This window comes from Halyomorpha halys, unplaced genomic scaffold, assembly GCF_000696795.3.
Source record: "Halyomorpha halys isolate HHAL.00 unplaced genomic scaffold, Hhal_1.1 Scaffold2879.1, whole genome shotgun sequence".
NCBI lineage: Eukaryota > Metazoa > Arthropoda > Insecta > Hemiptera > Pentatomidae > Halyomorpha > Halyomorpha halys.
In genome coordinates, this window is record NW_027105383.1 from 3672 (window position 1) to 20701 (window position 17030).

Genomic DNA, 17030 nt, shown 5'->3' on the forward strand with positions numbered 1-17030 from the left:
TGTGATTTGGTGGGATTTATTGGAATTTATTTTAATCCTCCAGTTTTGGCACCATTCTTCAAGGGTGGGGATGTGGGATTGGAGGGTTTGGGATACAATGTAAGGATCATTGTTCACTGACAATAGACACGTGTCATCGGCATACGTGGTGAGGATAGTGTTAGGATGGGTTGGGTCAGCTGTGAAAACTGTATAAAAGATAGGACCAACGATACTACCCTGAGGTACTCCAGCAGACTGACGGAATAGGGATGAATAAGCCCCGTTGTAATTTACTTGAAATAATCTGTCGGAGAGATAAGAACGGATAATGAGGAAGTATGTAGGGGGTAGGAATTTACGGATCTTGTATAACAGTCCTGGGTGCCAGACTCGATCAAAAGCCTGTTCTATATCAAGAAAGACTCCCAAGAAGTACATTCCGCGCTCCAATGAAGACGAGACAACATCAACCACACGATGGCATTGCTGGATAGTGGAGTGGGATGTTCGGAAACCAAACTGGTAATCTGGGATTATGTGGTTGGAATCAAGGATAGGCTACAGGCGTTATTCTTTTATTAATTTTTTTACTGTGGTGCAGCCCAACACTAGGCTTAGAGCCTTACTGATGGAGCTGCGCCTTGTCCACTACATCCGTTCGGTAGGTCCTTCTGGTGCGCATCCGTCTGGGTGCCTCCTGCAGTTACCAGGCTGGTCCAGACCTCCTGGTCTCAGTCTGGGTCAGCTTCCTCCTCTACTGGTGGCTCGCCGATGTTGGGCGGTCAAGTCCTTTCCATTGTGAAATGAGTTGGGCCCACCACCTCCTTCCACCCGTAAATGAAACTCTCGGTGTCCTTCCATGGCGGAGCAATCTACTATTACGTGTTCTGCTGTTTCAGCAACTCCGCACGTGGGGCACCGGGGGTCGATGTTCTTACCAAAGCTCTGGAGTTTTCCCCGAACCCTTTTTTTTTTTTTTTTTTAATCCCCCTCCCTTACCATCTCTGGCATACGGGGTGCGGGAGCAGTGGGGTAATGCGCTGGGGTTTGCGCATCCCACTACTCCCTAGGATCACCAATTTTTTCCTTTTTTATTCTTTTGTTAATTATTCAATTAATTTTTATTTTTTTTTACTGTGGTGCAGCCCAGCGCTACGTCTGATGGAGCTGCACCTTGTCCACTGCATCCCTCTGGGTGCCTCCTGCAGTTACCAGGCTGGTCCAGCCCTCCTGGTCTCAATCCGGGTCAGCTTCCTCATCTTCTGGTGGCTCGCCGATGTTGGGCGTTCAAGTCCCATCGTGTAATGAGTGGGGCCCACCACCTCCTTCCACCCGTAAATGAACTCCTTGAAGAAGGGATAATTCTCTTCTTCTATCAAACTGGGAAGGTTCGACTCGGCGAGGGCGTAGATCCCGGTCTTTCTCAACAGCCTGGCTCGGTGTCCTTCCATGGCAGAGCAATCTATTATTACGTGTTCTGCTGTTTCAGGAACTCCGCACGTTGGGCACCGGCGGTCGATGTTCTTTCCAAAGCTCTGCAGCTTTCCCCAAAACCCCCCGTGTTCTGTTAGGATCTGTGAGACCCAATAGTCTGGGAGGACCCATTTAGCCTTCAATCTAGATAAGACGGTAGGGAAGAATTTTCTCAAAGTAGCGCCCTTCTGGCTTGCTACCCACCGTTCATTCCACTTCTGTATTGAGTGCTCTCGCAGTATTATCTTCCATAAGTTAGGAGTCTCACCGATTCTCTCTCGGAGCTCCTCCGGCAGTGCTTCTAGTCCCTGCCTCTTAACTTCATATTTAAGGACATCCTCCCTGAGGATGAGGTCCAGGGGTATCGCTTCGGCCTGCACTTGCACCGCCTCATGTGACACCGTTCTGTATGTCTTCGTGACCCTAAGCAGAGCCAGTCTCTGTATGGTGGCCAGTCTTCTCTGCAGTGTCTGTCTGGAGGTTTCGGCTCCACGCAGAGGATGCGTACCTCAGAATACCCAAGATCACACCTTATATATGGTCATCATTGCAGGGTACCTGAGGCCCCAAAATGCACCCCCTACCCTAATTAATCCATTGAATGACAGTGTCACCCTGTCCTTAAGATACACCAGGTGAGAAGTGGCATCGAATCTTCTTCTTATCCTCACACCAGGATATGTTACCTCCTCACCCGGTCTAACCCTCTCTCCTTGGATATCCAGGGTGATAGAATGAGCCCTGTCTGTGGAGCCTCTTATGAGTATGGCTTGAGTCTTGGCTGCTGCCATACTCAACTTCCTGTTCACGCACCACTCTCCTGCGAGACTGGCACACCTCTCCGCTTCTGTCTTTAGTCTGGATCTGCTGTTCTTGGCCACGATGACTGCAAGGTCGTCCACGTAAGCCGTGGCAAGGAACCCCTTGTCCTCTAGTTCCCCCAGCAACTCATCGAATACCAGCTTCCACAGAGCTGGTTCTAGGTCCGAACCCTGGAAACATCCTCTTTCAATTTTTCTCTCGACCTCGTAGTAGTTACCCCTGATCATGACACTCCTGTTATTGAGGTAACTACCTACGAGGGAATATAGATTACTGGGGGGGTCGTGCTCTTGCAATCTCTGATGTACACGGGGCTAACAAACGCTGTCGAAGGCGGAAGAGATGTCAAACATGATCAATAAGACATATTTCTGCACCCTCTCCTCCACGTCCCAACGCACTCTCAGCAGCGCATCCGTAGTTCCCCTGCCACGGGTCGAGCCGAACTGCCGTGGATGACTTGCAGCACTTAGGATTGGTCTAAGGCTGTGGACGATCATGTGCTCCAGAGCCTTACTAGCTACTGGGAGGAGGCATATTGGTCATAAGGATTTTATTTATCCTTACCACCCCCATGTAGGGCAGTCTCTAGTCTCTAATCCTCCACTTGTTTGGAAAGTACCCCTTATCCAAACACTCGTTAAATATATCCAACAACTCTTCCTCAATAAAAGGGGCACTGTTCTTGAGGATTGCAGCATCTATGCTATCTAGTCCTGGAGCCCTTCCGATCCTTTGTCTGTCCACGGCAAGACGAAGGTCCCAAATATCCCATGGTGGACATAGGTCGGTACCTGGTGGGTATAACGTGGTGCGTCTAACCATTCCATCATCTGTACTATCCTGGGTCGGATCGTCCCTATGGTATGTATAGTCTATATACATCTTGGCAGCCTCCTCCAAGGTGGTTGCCTCGGGCTCCTCATCTATTGGGGTCATCTCCCATTCTCTGTCAGCCAGTATTCCCTCCAATTCACTGGAAAACGCTCTCCGGTTCGCCGATCGGGTCACAAAGCCCTTTTCTACTTCTGGGGCACCGCCTTCCTCCTCCACCACACTGAACCCGGTGGTCGGAGCTCGTGTCTGACCGTAGGGTCCAGTCTACAATACGCTTTGGTATGGGAGCCGTGACAAGTGTCACATCTATCCAACTCTGGCCCCGCGCTTCAACAAATGTGGGACCAAAAGGCTCGTTCATAATAACCAGCTGACATCTCGCTACGCATTCTTCTACCAACCTTCCTCAAGCGTCTGTGCGAACAGAACCCCAGACCGTGCTCAACGAATTGGTGTCGGAACAGGCTATCACGCTTTTATACTTTAGCGCGACAGCCTCCACAGCAGCTATTTATAAACAGCCTCTACATTGATATTTACATTCGCCTGTCGTGGCGGCATATATGCTGAAACCAGAGCGAAAGCAACTCTGCCCCACCTGACATAACATGCCGCCTGATCTGCTGTGGTGAATTGCTTCAGTTCCATAACGTCGAGGGCAGGGTTTACGACAACAATCGCTGCTCTAGGCCTCCTCTCGCTACTGCCTAGACTGACCACCCTCGACGTAGTGTCTAAACCTGTGACCACATTCTTCCGACAACAAGGCTCCTGAATCGCCAAGATGTCAGCACTTCGGGCGAGAGTTCTCAATTCGTCCACGACCACTCTTCTCCGGCCCAAATTTACCTGCAGGAGCAGCCTATCCATGCAGCCTACCCATACCGGGTCTTCTTCACCTGCTTGACCATCATCTCCAGATGTACCGGGCATTCGCTGCTGCCCGCACAATGTCGGAGATCTTTCCCTGCTCTGCCACTCGCCTTGCAATCTCTATAACACGAGAGTTCACCCTTCTTCTTCTCAGGGCACTCCCGAGCTTTGTGCCCAGTCCCTGGGCACTACCTGCACTCCACCTCCTTTATACAGGCTATTGCCGGGTGTCCGTATTCTTGGCACTGAAGAGCAGGTAATCTCTGATGGTCAGGCTCCACCATCCTCCGCTGACGTACCTCGCGGACAGGGTCATTAGGACGAGTCTCATAGCTTGGTGTACCTTCAGCACCCACGTAGTTGTGAGCCCGCCCCTCGTGGGAGTGGAGAAGCAGGGTCTAAGCCACTCCCTCCTGTCTTTATCCTCCTTTGGAGCCTCTATTGGGATTTTGTCAAAGATATCTCTCCAGGATACTCCTATCCCAAGCATTGAAGACTCCTTTTACTTCCAGGCGAGGCTTGCGCGCCACAGTAAGGCTAGCCTGTAATCCTTTTTCCCTCAGTTTATCCCAGGTGAGGAGATTTTGTGCCTGGTCAGCGCCTTCTGTCCTGACCAGAACACTGCCCTTTTAGGTGATTTTTATCGATTTTATGTCCCCAATGCTCTTCAATTTTTCTTGGGACGGGAGTTCCTTCTATATATCTTTTGCAGTCCAATGTGACAAATGTCGCCGTCTCCTTGGGTTTAAGCGGAATGGCCGGAACGCTCGCAAGGACGCCAGCGAAGGTAAGTTTTTTCTTCTCCTTTGGCCCTTCCTCCGGAGGCACATCCTGGGTTGGGGTCTTCTTCTTCCTTCTCTTTCTTCGCACGGCTTTTTCTTTGCCTCCGCATCCCTCTTCCTTGCCGTCTGTAGAGGTATCCGATTTAAGGTTCCTTCCCATACAGAACGGTGTCTGGCTGGACCTTTGGGGCATTGGGGCCGGTTCCGTGCCCTCATATTTCTTCCTCTCCTTCACCGGAATTAGCACTGAAGGCTCCCATCGTCTTCGGTTCCTCCACTGCTCTTCGGTCCTCATTACCTTTTCTCTTCCTTTAGCCCTACATTCGGCAGTACGTTCTAAGAGGAAGCGGGATTCTTCGTCGACTTTCCCTTCCAGGTCTTTTATTATGCCAGAAACCCTTTTCAGTGTCGGTTAATAAATCCATTCTTTTTTCTTCTGATCATAGACCGCTAGCGTCCCCTATAGTCTCTGATACAATTGGAGCCACAATCTGGGAGACCTTTTTACCAATGATCTTGTGTAGATACAATTTCAGTAAATATTTCCGGGATAATTTCCAATTGGGCTTCCAGTCCTACTATTATATTGGCTAGTTCTCTCAGCTGGCCATTTAGGTATTTCTGGATCTCGTGAGATACCTTTTTCTCTCCAAGTAGCTTTTGACCCGTCCTTGAGTTACCTCCGCCCTCTGGACGGGTATTACAATTTCTCCACTATCTGGTCCTGTATCTTTGTCGGCTTCACTGCCTAAAAACCGCCTGACTTTTCCTGCCACCATTTTTATTTTGTTTGTCTCAACGAACGACGTAATTCTTGTAGCATTAGATGCTACAATGGCCATGTCTCCGGCCATTGGAGCACTGCGGACGTATGATGACGACGCCAGGGAACCCGCTTTCTCGTTTCCATTCGACACCGGTACTGGGGTTCCGTGCCCCTGCAACGTAGTATGATTATAAATATTTCCCTCCATTGGATTTCGGAAAATAGCATTTTATACCTACTGCCAGGTACAACACAGCCGCCTCTAACCTGAGGAACAAACGCTGACCAGTACGCCGCCTATTCTAGGAACCGTCGCGTCTGGATTTGATTCTAGTTTTGGTCCACCCCGGGTATTTTATTTCCCCGGTTCCTACCATATCTGGTGAGAATCCCCCTATCCCCCACCTGGAGAGGCGCCCGTTGAGAAACTAGCTACTCCACACGGGATGCCAAATACAAAATGCCAATATATGAAATTATAGACTATAGATTAGTAGTTCAATTAATATTAAAATAAGATTATCTAATAGTTTATTTATTAACATGGATGTTACCACCAATATAATATAGTTAATCGCCACAACAATAATGATTTTCGTAGAGCATGTTAATAAATTTTTTTTTTGGTTAAAGAAAAATCCTATAAGTATAAATATATAAAGTAAACCAATCTTTTAGAATTTAATATATCCCAACGTTTTAGTCACCTCATAATGGCATACTTTCTCTCTTTTATTTTTTTCTTTTGAAAAAGGGTGTGAAGATGGCATCGAATCCGCAGAGAGCTAATAAGGGAGACAGGAACCGTCGGCTAGAGTCGGTTAGCTCAATACAGTTATTAAAATGGAAGGAAAAAAGTGGCACAGAGCATAATGAACGCCGACGCTCCCAAGCAATGCCTACAAAAGATAGCCGACATTGAGAAACATTTTAGAAGCCTCTTTGAAAAAGAGAATCTCCGCAAACGTGCGGATTTTGAGAAATGCGGCCCGATGCCAAATTTGATGTCCATTGATAGTCGGGTGGTGAAGAGGGCTATTAAGTCGATATCATTGGACTCATCGCCGGGGCCGGGTGGTGTTTTGCTCCGCACAATAAAACACTTCGATGTAACACACATGTATCATTAAGTATATTGCGGAGATCATGCTGAAGGTGGGGTATGTACCAGGGGAAATTCCGAACTATTAAACCTCCTATGTATACATCCATTACGTTTTCTATTGTCTCTAATATTACTGAAGAGAGACTTACTGGTCTATACGCCTTAAGCTCATCCTTAGGCTTTTTGGGATAAAAATTACTTTAGTCTCTCTCCATAGTTTTGGAATTCATCCCATTGCATAACTTGCCCTGAATATTTTACCCAGTGCATTAACAAGCTTTCCTTTCCCTTGTATCAGCTGGGCAAGAATTATTCCACGAGACGCTTTATTTGGTTTAAAGGTGCTTATAGCCCATATTATTCTGTCTGTGGTGAATATTTTGTTTGCCTCTTTCTGGACTCTTTTGTTTGGCCATGGGCATTTCCTTTCCCTTTTAGGCTCAACCACTACATTTAAAAAGGTGCATTGAGGAAAGTGGGTTTTTAATAACTCTATCAGTGTTTCTTCTTGGTTCTCTGTATAAGTTTTATCTGATCTACAGACAGAGACAGAACTATTGTCCCGGTCTTTTTGGAGGACCTTACGTATTCGGGCAGCTGAGGATGAATCCCTTCACAAAACTTCCTCCAGAACTGTCTCTTTGATTTTTTAATTTCTTTATTATATTTTTTAGGGCTTGTCTATACTCCTCCCATCTCCCTTGCCCTTTCGCTCTATTGGAGAGTTTTCTCGCTCTTCTGCTAAGATTTTTTAGTGTTTTGTTCCATCTTGGTACATCCCTTTTTGTCTCTCTTTTCTTTATGGGGAATCTTTCCTCATAGGAGCTATGGATTGCATTATGCACTTCAGTTGCTGCCCTTTCTAGAGATTCAATTTTGGGTACGTTTCAATCCCTAGGTCTGAGGTTAATAATTCCTCATATAGTTTCCAGTTTATGAGTCTATGTACTCTTATACTTCGTATTTTTCTCCTACCAAACTCCACATTAAATCTGATCTATTTCCGGGGAGGCATGGCGGTCTTTAACACTATCCTTTATGCAAGGCCAAGGTTAAATCATTAACATCTTGTCTATTCCTTGTCGTGAAGGTAGGTTTATTTCCTTTATTAATAATATCTATATTATGTACTATTAAATATTCCAAGAGTTCTTCATCCCTTTTGTTTGTATCAGTGCTGCCCCATGCTGTATTGTGGGCATTTGCATCACATTCAATGATGTATTCATAATTATTCCTATTGCAGTAATTTATAAGGGCCTCTATCTTTCTCGGTGGTACTTTCTCTTGATCGCCTGGGAAGTAAGCTGAGGCGAAAATCAACGTTTTCTTTCCCGTTTTCACTGATACCTCTATCACTACTGCAACCAGGTCTTGTGATACACACTCTGAAATCACAAAATAATTAGTTATTATTTATCATAATAGCCGCTCTTGGTCTATGTGTCTCTCTAAAATAGGTGACTTACCTTTGTTGAGAGTCCTTTAATCTTATCTCTTATATTCCAAGGTTCCTGAAGCAATCCTATATCTGTGTTATCGTTGGTGAATCTCTTTTTCTATTAGGGCCGATGTGCCTTTAGCATTAAAAAGCATGTAAGTTTATCTGTAGTATTTTAATATATTCCATTTTTTAAAATATATTATTTCATATCCAGAGGATTATCTCTCTTTCCTGATCCTCTGGGTCTTCTTTCTCTTCATAGGGAAGGTTCTTTTCGGGTGGGCTTTTTCGCTTATTCCTTTATCGCTCCTAACAATGGGCTTCTCCCACTTTCTGCTACTCCAGTCAGGGGAGGTTTGGGCTCCGACATAGCCCCCGAAAGCCCTGCCCGACACTCGGACGACACCTCGTCTGCCCGCCCAACAGGGGACCCAGAGGGCTCGCACCCCTTCCTTTTCCCTCCCCTGCTCCACCTAGCAACCTCAAGAATGCCTCTATTACACCAAAGTATACTTAATAATCTGCCTTCTGTTGCTCTTTTTACAATCCTACGACTATCTGAGTAAATTTAGAGTTATCCTACCTTTTGAACACCCTTCATGTGTTTGCCTTCAGATTAGGATTCTGGTTGTGAATTATTTTGAGGATCTCTTCCTCTATGTAATAATAGGGGGAGGTAAACCATAGCCGGCTTCTTCCTAGGCAGATCCTCCTCTTTAAGAGCCTTCAGTTATGCTCCCTCCCAACGTTTATATATGGTGTATTCTCCAATTGCCCATTCTACCGTCGCTTGGTTTACACAGGTCAATTGGAGCCATCCATGCTTCCAGTTAGTCCTATGAAATTGTGGGCACTTGCTGGGCTCCCCATTCAGTATGAGGTTGGTTATTTCCAGTTGGATACTGTTAAATTGCTCCTCACTAAATCCATCCCAGAAGTAGTTTTCTGAAAAAATACCTACCCTTATTCCATAGTTTCCTTCCATAGCCTTACTGTAGGACATGTTTGGGGACAATACCCCTTCACCAGCCATTAGTCCTCCGGACATATCTGAGGAAATCTTTATCCTCTTTAGTTTCCTATCTGTTTCGCTATTGGGAGTATTCTCATTTGATCGGGCCCTAGGCCCCTCTTCCAATAAACTCTAATGGCTTTCATGGGGTCTTTACTATTTCTGAGCACCCCCTCGTCGGAATATCCATTCCTCTTCAGACAGTAAAATCGTTTTCTCCTGGACCCACTCAGTTTGATGATTGGACTAATGTCCTTATCATCCTCTTTGGTCTCAGGATCTTTAGGAGATGGGCGAGTCTTTTTCCTAGCTTTACCTTGGGAGTTTCACCCTTATTACCGGTTTCTACGCCTTCCATTCTTGTTTGAGGAAATGACTCCTGTGTTATTGTTGTTGTAGAAGCTGGGGAAAACCCTTCCTTCCTCCCCTAAAATATTTAATTTATTCTCGTCTATCCAACGAGTATCTAGGGATTTAAACAGAGCCCCGCATGCCACAGGAAGGCTAAATAAAATTGGAGGTCCCCTGATATCCAGAGTTCCCATAGTTCGACTGTTAACCCACAGCCATACATCCAAAACCTATGCTGTTTTGCCTTGCATTGGGGGATATTTATTGACACAACTTCCAGAGAAGGAGTTCTCTGACAAACTAGCAGCTTTAAGGAGGATGGCAGTGCCTATTGACGTGAAGGGAGTGCAGAAGTTGCTGGGAACTTTGAATTATTACAGGAGATTTGTACCAGAAATGTCCGAGTACCTCGTTCCACTCAACATCCTACTCAAGAAAGGAAGAAAGATGTTTATCACCCCAATGGTGGAAGAAAATATTAGGTGGTGCATGGAGAAGCTGCAACAAGAGCCAGTGCTTGCGTTCCCGGTTTTCACTCGGCAATTCAATATCACTACAGACGCGAGTGACTATGCGCTGGGAGCTGTTTGTCTCAGGAGGGGGAAGGGGGAAACCGCCCAGTAGGCGCCTGACAGAGACGGATACCAGATACAGTGCGCCGGAACGAGAGCTTTTGGGAATAGTGTGGGCTGTTGATGACTTTAGACCCTATGTGTTTGGCAGAAGATTCAGGGTACACACTGACCAGAGGCCTCTGTAATGGGTAGGAAAGTTGAAGGAGTCTTCGGCTAGGATAACACGTTGGAAGGAGCTGCTCGCACAGTATACTATGGAAATAATATATAAATCCTGAAAAGAAAATGTGGTTGCCAATTGGTTATCCCGAGTAATTACAGTAAATGCAGTAGAAGAAGAGTTCGGGGAATCGTCCAGGCAATTCCTGCGGGAGTGGACACTAGGGGAGGAAGACGACAGGGAGGAATTTTCGTCTAACGAGATCTCGGGGGAAGGAAGACCAATAGATGTGGAGGAACTGGAGGACATCATAAATGAAAACGATTTATCAGATTGTATAGAAGACGAAGACCACTGAATTGCTTAATGTTGAGGAGTAAAATCACGACGATTTAGTCACAGCCATGTGTGGGGGTCGACCAGATTTGTCGGGTGTTGAAGAATGCTTCAGTTACGGTCTATGTCAGGTGTTACTTCGATGTTAACTGACTGAGAAGATCAGCTGATGGAATGTATATAAAGTTTAAATATTTTACAGCAGTCCAAGCGTGTCAGATCTTATTCCTTCTTCTCTTTTTTAACATTTTGCTAAATCAAATTTTGTGTATCAAGGGGAAGTGGAGACTTAAGTTAGGGGGGAGGGGGTAAAATGTACAAATGTCATCGACAGAGAAAAACCGAAGGCGCACGGGTCGGAGCAATCAATCAGGCTGAGGATTGGAGACAGAGGCTCAAGAGGGAATATGAAGATATTTTTTTTAAGAAGGAGACATGTTCAGGGCAAGCGGAGCAACACATGATGGTGTTGTAACTGCGGGCGCCTAGTTGACACTCGCAGTAACAACAACAACATGTGCCGAGAAGCCCTCCAAAAGCTTTGTAGAGGAGAGAGGACACACCAGATTCAGGAATGTCATTGTAAATTAATCACGCTGGGTGGCCCTTGTGAGGTAGAGGGGGAAGTGGAGATAAAGTTGAACCAGTGAATAAAATAAAATGTACTGCTCAGAAAATAAACCAATAAGGGTGGAATTGGCGGAGAAACAGGTCAGTATCAGATTCTCAAATGTGGAAAGACAAAGTAAAGTACCGTTTGTTATCTATATGGACTTTGAAGCAATATTAGTTCCTATTAACGAATCGTCAGCAAACACAACCAACTATCAGAGGCACGATCCGATATCATTTTGTATACATGTTTAATGAATTAAAGGAGTAAACATTCCAATAACTGAACCGCACATTTATAGAGGAGCCAATGCCGCATCTCACTTTATGGATTGTATAACAAATATAGCCGAAAAAATTCAGAAATTTATAAAATAGAAAAACCAATGTTGATCTCATCAGAAGAAGAACAATATTGGACTAAAGCCAAAACTTGCTACATATGTCAAAATGTATTATGTTATATATAAATATAACATTATAAATGTTATCGACCACTGCCATCTAACCGGAACTTACTTATGACCATTTTATAATAATTGTAATTAGAGACTTGCAAATCCGCACATTTCATAGTTAAAGAATTTGGAAATGTTCCTGGTAGAGTTGAAGTAATACCAAACAGTGAAGAAAAATATACATCCTTCATAAAAAAATATTGGTAAAATAAAATTGAGATTCATAGAATCTTACAAATTTTTGCCACGAAGTTTGAATTTTCTTGTAAACTGTCTATCTATGGATAAATTCAAGTAAACATCAAAATATTACAGAGATGAGGAATTGACATTGTCACTAGGAAAGGTATGTTTCCGTACGATTATATTGACGGTGTTGAAAAGTTAAATGAAACAGAGCTCCCGCCAATTGAAGCTTTTTATAATAAATTGTGTAGTGCTAATATCACTGTAGAAGATTGTAGCAATCAGCGAGCAAGTAGTGCCGCTATAACCCGGTATGGATTATACGTCTCCCAGGAGAATTCCTTGAAGAGAACAAGAAGAAATTTGAACCTCACGCGGCACTTCAAGAGTTAAAAGACAACATCTCCAGTCTGCGACCAGCCCAGTCAAGGGAATCGCACAGGAAGATCTTCGTCCATGAGGAATTAGAGAAGTGCACGGATGTATTCGTGAGGGATGATCATCCGATATGCGGATGATCATCCATATAAGGAGACCATTAACACCACCATACTCAGGACCACACAAGGTACTGGAAAGAAAGGATAAATATTATCTGATCCAGCTCCTAGAGCGAACGGCAAATATTTCAGTAGACCTGAAGCCAGCATATATGCCCAGCTAGGAGAACATGGACGTTAGACCAAGGTCGATTTTAAAAAAAAACCACCACAGTCCACAGAGAAGAGAGAAGAGGAACACTATCGGACGAGATCAGGCTGATCCGTCAAGCCAACAGTCCGCTTCTCTGAGGCACCGGTCGACGGCCTATCTCCTCTCCCTTTCTCCAGGAATCTTAGTCCGTCCGCTTCATCTCGGCAACTAGAACTGTTACTCTGCCTCAAACTCACCTCAAACCTAGACCTCCTCTACCTGAGTCAGTGTCCAGGGTTCATCCCCTGGTACGGCCTTCCTTTCTTACCTATTAATGAATACGCCTTGTCGTGGGCCTTCTGTAAAGTAGATATCAGGCTGGAGAACCGCCTAAGACCAGACAACCCCAACAAGATTATACACACGCTCAAAACATATGGAAACACTTTAAATGTCAATCGTTGGAAGACTATATAGATACTTACATTAAAACTGATGATCCTTGTGGCTTCTTCGAATCTTTCCGAAATGTCATGGCGAAGACACATGAACTTCGTTCAGCTCATTATTTTGCTGTTCCCGGTTTGACTTTTGATGCCATTTTAAAGAAATAGTAAAATATATATAGAGCTCTTACATGATTATGACTCTAATGATGAACACGGAATTCGAGGTGGTTTGTGTCAGGTCTCGCACAGGTATGCAGAAGCAAATAATAAATACATGAGTACCTTCAATTCAAAAAACCAATTTAGCATTTAAATTGGAGTCATTAGGAAGTGATGTATCAGATGATATGATCATTTCCAAGTATTACCAACACTCCCTAAAAAGTTTAAATATTTTTTATGTGCTTGGGAACGCTCTGACAGGAAAAAGCTTTCAAATTTAACGACAAGACTGATGACTGAGGAAAGACGCTCTACACATGCTACTGAGGAAACAGACATTCCTCGGATAGAACAGTGGATACGTGAATTTTTCTAAAGACAAAGTGAAAATTATAAAAAATGATACTGTAATAGTTGGAAAATGATGTGAGGGATTTTATGTAGTCAACTTAAAGGTTGATGCAAATGTGAAGGCTTATGCTACTAGTGTATCAGAAACCAAAAAAAGAAATAAAAGTAAAAAATGAAAAGGCTATAGAAGAGGATAATGAAAATTTACCTAAAGATGAAAGAGAACTAGAAGAACAAGCTGATACAGGAGATCGAAACCATTTGAGATTTGAAACGGAAGAAAATCTACAGATAAAGAGGTATCCTAGCAGGTTTGAAGGATCATTAAGATGCACAGATAATTCTAGAGAAAAGGAAAAGACATGCATAGACGATTCTAGAGAAAAGGAAAAGACTGAAATTGTGCAAGGAAAGGCTAAGACATATGTCAAGACATCAATAAGAAACAGAAAGAGAAACCTGGTGAGATAAAAGAAAGATTACAAAAAGTAAAAGCTTTAAATGGTGACCCAAAAATTTGTGAAAAAGATTAAGAACACCCAACATTAAATGCAGATGAAGATAATTGGGACATTGATAAAAAAAAAAAAATCTGGATTTCGAAGCAGATAATTTAGGAGGAATAAGTAAGAAATATACTGGTACAAAGAAAAAATGAAGAAACCAAGAAAGAAAAAGGTATTCAGTAATTCAACGAATACCGTACCTAAAGTTATAGAATATAACTTAAACTTTAACTAAAATGATAAAACCTTGTGTTGATCGAAATGTTCAAAAATTGTAACTTAAAAGTTTTTTTGGGATGCACGAAACTAATATTGTAATTTTAAAATTATTTTGTTAATGTATGTAAAATATTGTAAAATGAAAATTCTGCTAATCTTGTTTTTGTAAGAAAAATTATATAAAACCAAATTTGATAAAAAATGAATATTTAAGAGGGTGTGTTAAAGTGTGATGTAAAAGTTCATGTTTTATTTTATACACGTTGCTCTGGGGCAAGCTGTGAATACGTCGATTGTATCGTTTTGCAACTGTTTTATAACAGCAGTTGGGAGGTTGCCATCAAGCTTTGTTTTGTATTGTTTGTTCTCACTACAGTAAGAACGTTTTATGTCATCTAACCGTAACTAATAAAGCCGTAAGAACAGTAAAAAAATTCTATTTATCTCCACCACCCACGCGCTCAACATACAGTTCAAAGTCGAAAGTATTAAATAATAAGATTTAATAGCCGTACTAAAGACCAGACATATTAATCTACCACTTTTTTTATGCTTTAGGTATTATACAAGTTCAAAGTCCCTTGTTTACATTCATCGAAGAAATTAGAAGATAAAGCTCTACATATCACTGTTTATATTTTTGGTTTAACCAGTCCAAAGTACCTATATTGCTAATGCTTAAAGGTTAAGAACATACAAGAGACTAAGCTTATGTTTACTTTTAAAGGTAGATAAAGATAACATGGAAGCTCAAACTCGAAAGGATTGAAAGATAAGATAGATTAAAAAGTCTTACTCATCATTGTTTACGTTTTAGAACATAGCTAGTCCAAGTTTGACCTCACGTGTATAAAGATTAAGACCGCTGTTTTTTTCGCAAGCCACTTAACAAAGTGTCGGCAAACTAAAAGAAGAAGATCGCGAGACCCTCGTAATAAAATTGTGGTGAACGAAAAGAAGAGAATCCCTAGACCCTCCTTATAAAATAGGGGCATAGAAAAGAAGCGGATCGTGAGACCATCGTAATAAAATGGCGGCCGGACACACTAAGCTTCTGCCAAACCCATAAACCTCTCAAACAGCAGGAAAACCAAAAGGACGCAGGGAGGTTATGATATAAAAAGTGGTTACCTTGCCCTTTCATGGGTGGTGGAGGCAAACAAAATAAAAATAAATTGGCGTCCAGGCTCCCTAAGCCCCTGTCAAAACCTCAAGCCTCCTAAGTTGCAAGAAAACAAATCGGTGGTTGTAAGTTATTGTATAAAAAGTGTTTACTGTTGATAAGTGGTGGGGAGTAAAAAAAAGAAATTAAAAATAGTGGCCGAACAACCTTAATTCCTATCAAAACCTTAAGCCTATCAATTAGAAAAACACAAATTGGCGGCCGGGCACACGCATCCTCCTTTCAAAAATTCAAGTCTCACAAGTTGCAAGAAAATAAGAATGACGGAGGAAGGTTAAAGTACAAAAAGTGGTTATCTAGCCCTTTGATAATGGTGGGGATAAAGAAAAGAAATAAAAATTACAGCCAACCACAAAATGGCTGTCGGGCACACATAGCACCAATGAAAACCTAAAGTTTCTCAAGTCGCAGGAAAAACATCAACGGGTGGTGGTGATAAGCAAACGAAAGACAAAATGGCGTCCGGGTGCACTCAACCTCTGAAAAACCCGTAAGTTTTTCAAATGGTAGAAAAAACAAAATCGGACTATCGGACATATTCAGCCACTTCCTAAAGCCCAAGTATCTCTTAAGTCGCAGGGATGGTAAATGGCCTAATCGTCATGTGACTGATCACTTGAGTGGTTAAGGTTATACCAAGCTAAATTTGAATTTAAATCCCCCGCCATAAATTACGTAAACAAATGCTAGGTTCGGATTGGGTTAACGAAAAAAAAAAAAGGGTTGCGAGATACTCATAATAAAATGGTGGTCTGGTACACTCAGCCTTTGCTATACCCGGAAGTCTCTCAAACAGCAAAAAACAAAATGGCGGTCGGGCGCACTCAGCCTCTACAAAATCTGTAAGTATCTTAAACAGTAGAACAAAACAAAATGGCGATCGGGCACTCTCAGCCACTTCTTAAAGTCTAAGTCTGTTAAGTCGCATGGATGGTAAATGGCCTAATCTTCACGTGAGTGGTTAAGGTTATGTCAAGCTAAATTTGAATTTAAATCCCCCGCCATGAATTACGTGACCAAATGCTAGCTTCGGAATGGGTTAACAAAAAAAAAGGGTTGCGAGATACCCCAACTTTCACCACCTCTAACCACTTTTAACCACCTTTAACCACTCTTGTTCCTTATTTATAATCGTTAATATAAATCTGAAATAAAATTTACGGAAACATCTGGGCAACATATGTATTTATTAATGTCATGCAGGTGTGTACCTGTTTGTACAGGTATGAAAAGGTTTAACTTACCTAGTCCGCACTATACCACCGGTGACCACCCCTGATCCCCTTAATCCCCCCTTGTCCCCCTAACCCCCTCAAAACCACCCCGAATCCCCTTAATCTCCCCAAAACCACCCTTAATCCCCCAAAACCAACTTTCACCATCTCTAACCACCTTTAACCACTCTTGGTCCTTATTTATAATCGTTAATATAGGTCTGGAATAAAATTTACGGAAACTTCCGGGCAATATATGTATTTATTAATGGCATGCAGGTGTGTACCTGTTTGTACAGGAATGAACTGGTTTAACATCCGCAAAATATATGTTTGTATTTTGAGTTAATTAGTCATGATTAATTAATAAGGCTATAATGCTGCCTGTTGCCACCGCACTGGTGGGGGCGCTGGATGCAACGTCTGGAATAGTGGGTTTACAATCTGCCACCTCTTGTCGTTTATTATGTCCTCCAGTTCCTCCATATCTGCTGGTCTTCCTTCATCCGAGCTCTCGTTAGACGAAGATTCCTCCCTAT

General features: G+C 43.0%; 1 long non-coding RNA gene across 1 annotated transcript in view; it reads right to left on the minus strand.

Annotated features, from left to right (window-relative positions):
* LOC136796591 (uncharacterized) overlaps positions 1-17030 on the minus strand; it is a 30432-nt gene that overhangs the window by 1197 nt on the left and 12205 nt on the right. The gene's annotated exons all lie outside the window — the stretch shown is intronic.